This window comes from Pavona decussata, unplaced genomic scaffold, assembly GCF_977016875.1.
Source record: "Pavona decussata unplaced genomic scaffold, jaPavDecu1.1 SCAFFOLD_129, whole genome shotgun sequence".
Lineage (NCBI taxonomy): Eukaryota > Metazoa > Cnidaria > Anthozoa > Scleractinia > Agariciidae > Pavona > Pavona decussata.
Window position 1 is genome coordinate 682453 of NW_028145543.1, and position 8150 is coordinate 690602.

General features: G+C 39.0%; 1 pseudogene; it reads right to left on the minus strand.

Moving 5' to 3' along the window:
- Positions 1-525: 525 nt before the first annotated feature.
- Positions 526-7813, minus strand: LOC146468793 (uncharacterized; annotated as a pseudogene).
- Between the last annotated feature and the right edge of the window lie 337 nt (positions 7814-8150).

An 8150-nucleotide genomic window follows, 5' to 3' on the forward strand; every position in this document is an offset into this window, starting at 1 on the left:
ATGAAGATACAGTATTCAGAACGTTGTTGGAGAATGCATTCTGGACAGCTGGTTGCTGCTCATGATGGGTCACATTTTCCTCTGTCAAAGAGTTACTGCCTTCAAATTCTTGAACCATTCTGGATAGTTCAGGACCTGCCACCATCCATCTTCTTAGAGCCACTGGATTCTCAGTAATTCCAACTGCGCCTCCTCCTTTAACGACGGCATTAACCTGCTCATGACAATGATTTAGCGCTATGGACAAGAACAGTTTGGTGGTCTTGTGTACTACAAAAGAGCCATTACTGAAATCTTTGTACATACTTGGATGAGTGGATCAAAGGACACATGTGTCTGTAGTGCAAAAGCCACTTGGCATAGTTAGAACGGGCCATCACAAACATCCATGGCAGTATCTGTCATAAGGCATCGATGTACAAAGAAAAGTTACCTTCTCTGAGAGCTCTCATCAGCTGTAGACAGACCAGCTCCAGATTGAGCACTGGAGACCAGTAATAAAACTGCGGTGACTTTTTCGACATTTCATTTTTCCATTTTTCTTTTGACAACAGGTTTTTCTTGCTCAGTTTCTCTCGACTTGGCTTGATATTTACTGTAGGCTTTACTCATCAGAATATGCTGACTTGTAGCCGTCACCTGGTGTGCGCGTCGTGTACAGGTTACATGGCTTGCCGAAAGAAATGACTCTGCTATTCCTTGCGTTGCTACTTCGATGTTGCACATGACCTCTGCCCACCCGCTTCCACTCAGCCACTTACCAAACCTTTTGAAGGACACCATCTCTATGTGCAGTCCCCCAAGCATGATGGCAAATTCTGCTTTACTAAACTCGGGAAGTGTCCATTGAATTTGCTTTAATAAGGCAAACAGTGGCTGATCTAATGCGATGACTAGAGCCTGTAAGAGGTTGACATGCTGCAGAGCAGACTTGATCACACACATACTGTGCGCTATCATGGTCAAGGAATGAGCATTCTCTACAAACATCGACAGCAGAGAAATAATTGCAGGCTTATTGCTAGACAGTGAGGATTGAGAAGCTCTGTATGAGTCTTGTGGAGTAGTGTTTGTTCGAATCTTTTGTTTTCTTCTACTGGCAACTCACAGCTAGTCACATTAATTCCAAGCTTCTTGAATTCCTGGGTATTTCTAATAAAGGAAAGGTAACCAGCGCCAACATCTTTTCTTTTCGAGTTTGCTGGACACTGTAGGCTTTCCCCTGTGGTTTTCTGGCAGATAACGCATCGCCTCCAGTCCATGATTAGCTGAAAATTGAAATTCCTTTCTACTTTTCAATTTCAATACGAATAAAAAAACACGATGAAAGTATGAATTTTTGCGCCAACATCTTGTGCCTAGGGAAAAAAAAATCTTGTGCTTAGGGTAAAATAATCTATTTCTTACTGATAGTGCAAAAAAAACTAATATTGTACGTAGAAATCATAAATAGTTCTCGCCTGAAATCACTGTAAGTGAAGGTGGCTGTCATCTTGAAAACCGTGCAAGTCCTGGACTCTAGTGCTGAAACAAAACCTTACAACCTCTAAGCGGGATTCCTGCGGCCATGCTACTTTGTGTTGCTAGAATTTTTTTTTATTTTTTGACAACACCCCGTTATATTTTCCCAAGAAAACACTGGGAACATATATATTCTAACATTTCATGACAGGGTATCCAAATACTATGATCAATATAAAGGAAGATAGTCACGTGAACACAAACAAAGTTGGTGCCTTCCAAGGGGCGGACAATCGGAAATCAATGGGGCGGGACAACTCCCAAAAACTACTTCTGCAAGTAAAACAAAAACAAAAAACAGTTCTGCGCAAAATCGAACAGCCTAACGAGGTATTTAGCGTGGAATTGGGACTGTTGCTATGTTATTACAAATGGCTATGCAGTTCAAGGAAAATTCATTTCCTGAGAATATTGCACTCATCGCTATACCAGTTTTTCGCGTGAAACTTAACGTGGAATTTCCTTGTCAAGTAATGAATTTTCCTATAGAATTTAGGCTCTAAGCTGACTTGACTCTTATACCCTTACCTATGCACAGCTGTCCGACTGTTTGTTTTGAAATGCTCTAGCTTCCAAGGTAGAGCTGGTCATGCAACACATGCAGTTCTTACCTGATACGAGTTGGTGATAGTCCTTGCTGTCGCTATTAACCCCTCAAAATCTGAACACAATATTGCAAATAAATCAAATGACACATTCTTTTAGGGTTAAGGTTTAGCCTGAAATGTCTAAGCATCACTAACATAGGTTTCACCAAACGAGCAAAAACTACCTCAAAAGACTCCTAGGCATCACTAGACAGAAATCAGACCATTTCATCATATTGCCTGCATCCCCTTTGACCATGCTATTACAGCACTCAGCTACATTTTGAGTATAAAACTCTGGGGGTTGGTTCATCACTGTGCTGAGTTGATTCCAGTTTGCACCAATTGGAGTTAACATCCTGCAACATGGGGTTGAAGTCATCGGCACTACTGGCATCAGCAAGGTCTTTCTCCCGCGTATCTCCACTTCTCCCAAAAATTGGAGTTCAAGATGCCTTGCCTGTCATTCTTTTCAAAGGACAGTGTGCTTAATTTCCTCTCGATGTTGTCTGCTAGTTAGATCTTGCTCCTCAAGTGGACTGCTTCTGGAAGCTCGCATATGAATGCATTGGCGAGATTGATCTTGCCATCTGTTGCATCTTTTCTGTTTCATAAGTAATAGTTTATACGAAGGCGTGAAGCTTTAGCTTCTTTAACTCACCCTTGCATACTTTTCGATTTGTTAGTTTTCTGTGCAAATAGCGTTTTGAAATGTACTGGGTCATCAACCTGAAACTTTCCTCTACAGCGTGCATTATTTTGGTGCACAAGCCAGACAAATATGTCAGGTGGCCAATGCGCGCATGCATTCGCACAGGTAAGGTATAAAAGCCTTACACAGGACACTTGACTTAAGGAAGAGCTAGTGTGTCAGAAGTGAGCATTTGTGTATGTATGTATTTAACTCATAATGAACAGTCTGGGAATTTCTGTCATACATGTGGTTGTGAGTTTTTGGATAAAAAGAGAAAGAAGAATATTATTGGCAAATTTGCCAAGATTTTCGAGGCTGTATTCAATGAAAATGTGAGTGAAAATGATGCACTGCCTCGTGCAGTTTGTGATCCTGCAAATGCCAAATTGAAAAGGCATGACGACAGTCTGAACAAGCCAAAGAACACTTGTCAGTGTTAAAAAGAAAACACCCAGTGTCTCCTTTGACATCAAGTTGTGGCGATGACCAAACAGTGACTCGCACAGAATGTAAGAAGAAGGGTCAGAGACTAAAACCGAAGAAAGTGTTCCTGTGTATATTCTACCCAATTTACCCACACCATCTGCACTAATGGTTTCTGCCTGTGTCAGTGGAGTGTCATAAACCTTACCACAGGTCGGAAAAATGCACAATGTTGAAACGCAGACTGCAAAAGTACCACTATGGTACATGGACACCATTCAGTTTGAAGACTTTTTCTCAGCACCATTTGGGTAGTATGTTTTGTCCAACAAACTACTCATGAAAAAGTGGTAGAGCTCCACACAAGTTTTGTTATCACTTACATAAATAAGTGTTCGAGGGCATCCAATGCTCCTTTCCTTTAACTCCCTTGCAAGCCATGTAAAATTAACAGAAATGTCACTGGTCCCTTTTAAAACAAAAAGCTTGATATTCTTTCTGTCAGGACTAACTGTTATTTCTAAACATTTGTTTAAACTCAAACTTTAATAATATCATTTCTTATTGAAGACGAAGCAGTTGCTCTAAGGCATAAAAATGGAAGTTGCTTTGGCAATAAAGACCTGACCTCACCAACAAGACCACACCACTTCCTACATGGCTCATTTGCATCCTTCTCACCCCTAAAAAGACCAGACAAGTGAATTTGTGACAAAGGTTAAAGAATAACATTCTACGTATTTAGTATAACAAATACAGAAAATAACATGCTAGCATCATTGTATATAGTAAAAATAAATACAATTATGCCATAATACAAATTATTAAAAACTGAATCATTGTATAATGCAATTCCAGGGATTTGATTGGCTTAGTGGCCATGGTATAAGAGCCTTTATACCATGGCCGAGAAATGACGTCCATTAAATTTTCTGCTGGTTATTCTTGCAGAGCCAAATCAGTAAGATCTATAAATATTTATTGATTGTTTTTAATAAAACAATTATTCCACTTGCTCTTGTTGGACATGAGATGATTATAGCCAACTCGGCACTACCCGCCTCATTGGCTATCTATCATCTCATATCCTATGCATGCTGGTGGAATAATTGTTAAATACAAAAATAATTTTTTTTGTACGTTGTATCCTGGCTTTTCCTGACCACCTGAAAGAATTAAGTAATTGCAATATCTTCATTTAGCATAGAAAACCTTACCATCCCTAGTTTACTTGTACATTTAATAACAATGTCCTTGGACGTCAGCATACAGCCGAACACAAATTTCTGTCAGGGTTGTAATTCATTCACTAATGTCTTAAGCTATCTATTTTATTGTACAGCTGTTAAACGCTTAAGCTTAAGTTTCTTACCAGTGGATAACAGTGTGAACTTCATCACAGACAACAGCAACAACATTGTGCCTGTAATGCAGCTGTGAAAACGTTTCTCTGAACTTTGTGTCCCCAACAACTGATTCTGGACTTCCATATAAGAACTGCGATTTAACCTTTCCCTCAATTATGTCTTTGTCTTGTTTCTCACTTTCTCTAATGAAGGCAGCTTCAAAGCCAAGAGACGTCAAGTAACTGACCTGATCTTTAACAATCGAACTTAAAGGGGAAACCACAATTACCACTGTAGATGAAGGCCCATCGAAACCGTGGACTTATAAAGCTTTTTAAACGCTTGGTAAGAGCTGAAATCTCAGGCTTTTACTGAATCCAGTGGGTGGTGCCGCAAACACATCCTTTCTATAAGCCACATGCTCAACAATTATCTTCTGTTCAGGCTTTAGATAATCAACGTCTGGAATAGACTTGAGCCCTTTGGCAATTGCTTTTTTCATTACTGTGCTAGTCAGAGTTGTTCAGGCGATTTCCTGAACATAGAGTTCCATAAAGTCCCAGCTATCAGAATTTTAGTTCTGTAGTTCCTACACTGGGTGGAAAACACAAAAATTGAGGCGTTGTACATTAAGGGGTTAAATGGGAACTGTTTTTTTTTCCTCAGGGAAAATGGGATTCGGGTCACTGGAAGTTGTTATCACTGACAAAAACAATGAAAAATGGGAATGGGACTGGGATTTAGAGTAATATTAAACTCGAAAGATGGGATTTGGGCAAAATCTGGGCTAGGAACTGGGATTTAAAACCGAACCCCCCTTTACGACCCACTATACTCTCCAGTCTTTTGCATTCCATTACAGCCACCCTGATTGTGTAGCTGTGAATATTTTTAAAAAAGTAAACCTTTTATCCATAAAAAAAGTGCAATCCAAGTGACATCAAGATTTAATGTCGTGGTTACACACGGACAGGTCAAAAATACCATAAATGTGATTCGTAGCCCCCCTTTTTTAAACAGGTGAATTTTTATTTTCATGGCATTTGTAATATATTGTTCTCTGTTGGGCTGGTGTACAACCAGTGATGATTGTGTTTAACTGTGATACCTTTTTAACTGTGTTACACTGGGATGGGGGTGGGGGTGCTACTATATGGGTGTCAAACGGGGGCAATTGGCCTTATAACGAAGATTTCAATGTTTTAATATTATTCATTATATCTAGTTTGGCAAACTTACTTCTTCTACAACCCCACCGAAGGAAAGAAGTGTATCATGTAATGTGATGCCATGGTCGTCTCACTTATTACTCTAGGAATAGGAGCTGTTAATTGCTTCAGGGCGATGTCCAAACGGTGCCACAAGATATGCATATAAAGCGCTAACCTGATAGCATTCTTAGCTTTCCCATTGCATTCACGATTTTTGTTTTTTTTTTCCTTGAAGTATTTACAATACAACTTTCTTGCTCCAACACTTAATGTTTACTCGATGGCATTCTCTTGATGACGTTCAATGTATATCTGTTCACACAAAGTTCCCAAGCTCTTGACTGCACTTTCTTGCACGAGCTGTGTCGAGAACATTTCAATTTCTTCTATTTCCCTCTGCACCTGTTCTTGGCACAGGACGAGGATTCTGTCGGCTAGGCCATTTCTACAGGCAACGACTCTGGGCCGGATTTCTCTCAGAAAACCCAGTGGCATAGTATGCGTTGACATGCTCGTCCTTGCACTTTGCACCCTACCAGTTTTCCCTTACCCTTGACTGTGTACCAGTAGTCACTGTTGTACAAATTACACATTCGCTCCATAGTGAGAGTGGTTTGAGAGGCAGACTGGGAAGTACTGATCAGTTTCTGCAAAAAAATATAGCCTTTGTCAGTGCAGAGAAGGGGTACATGCGCTCTGTCAGTCCCTGTGTGACAGTTCAAAAAAATGGTTGAACAGACCATTTGAAGACGTCTTGTCAACTTTTTTTTTTATAAATAAAAAATAAAAAAAAATACTTACAAATGAACACCGCCTGCAAATAGCGAGACATACATAAACGAATTACTATTTGAAGGCGTTGAAAAAGTCAGTTTTGAATACATTATTTGTCAAAAGAGTAAAAAGTAATGTAAAGTGAAGAAAAAAATTATGATGTATGATTGAATTATAATTAAGATGACTTTCTTATTTGAGAAATAAGAGCGCTAATGTCAGCATAACTGTCTAGAGTTTCTAAATTTTTAATAGTAATGCTTGAATTTTCTTTTTGAATATGTGCTTTGGTAGTCTCCGATAGCTTTCGGGAATGCTATTCCAAATTTTAGCCCCAACGATGGAAAAAGAGTTTTTATGATGATTGAGCCTAGAATAATTAATATAGTAGTTACCAGAAGATGCTGAGCGAGTATTATACTGATGTATGTCTTGTGTAGAAGTAAAAAGATTGCAGATATTTTGAGGTGCAGAATTAGTAGTTATATCAAGCATTAAGGTTGATGAAAGTTTAAAGGAGAGCATTGTGATTGGCAGAATGTTAGAATGAGCAAAATATGGAATCGCATGCGTTCTTAAAGTCAGAGAATTGATCAAGCGAACAGCTCTCTTTTGGAGTATGAGAATTTTTTCTAGATGAGATTTGGAAGTTTGGCCCCAGGCAATGAGGCCGTAAGATATATAGGGAGAGATTAACGAGTTGTAAATACTTAGAAGCAACTTAAATGCTTCACTGGATGCACAGCTTCAAGTGAGAAGTGAGTGGGTTGACACAGGCGATATTACATGCTGGAGTTTTGCCCACTCCAGATGGAGCAAGGCCAACAAAAAACAAATTACCATTTTCTTTCCATCAATCGAAAAGTTTTAGCGTTGTGTCCCCAATAAGTACTCCAGTAGACTGCAACATTCCAGTAAGCAGCAAATCGCGGGTTGTGCCATGGGTTGTTTCACAACTTGATCCTCTTCAGAAATAGGCGCCCCAATCGCCGCAAGTTTATCAGTAATATCCTTCATGTGCTTTAACCCTTTCACTCCTGGGGGGCCTTAACACCTTAAATGCCTGTTATTCCTAGAGCTAATTAGAGCAGTCACAAATATTTACGAAAATCCAAAACATGCATGCTTAGTAGAATTTGGAGCGATTTTAGACCCCTCTATATAAAAGAAAATTATTTTGAAACATTGTTCTTTTTCATGGAAAGTTAAAATTTAGAACAAACAAAGTTGTTGAAGATCAGTTGCTACAAACTTCATGATCATAAAAAATTTTTAATTTTCCACCATTACCGCAGTCTGAGTTTTAAGTTCCCAATAGGTTGCAAGACCAAATTATTACAAGTTTATCACTTCAAATTGTACAATATAATCAAATAAATAACGTATTTAGTTTCTGCGGGTATATTAGAGTAATCTGCTTATTGAATAAGTAGGAAATTAAGAATTGTAAAGTCGATTTATATGTTCATAGCTGTGGTAGTCAGCAAAGCACCGCTCTTTGCATAACGCAACACCACACTGATTGCATTTGTTCTTCGTTTCGTGAATCTCCCCTACGCTTCCTAAATAAACAGAGAAATTGACAACATAGCCG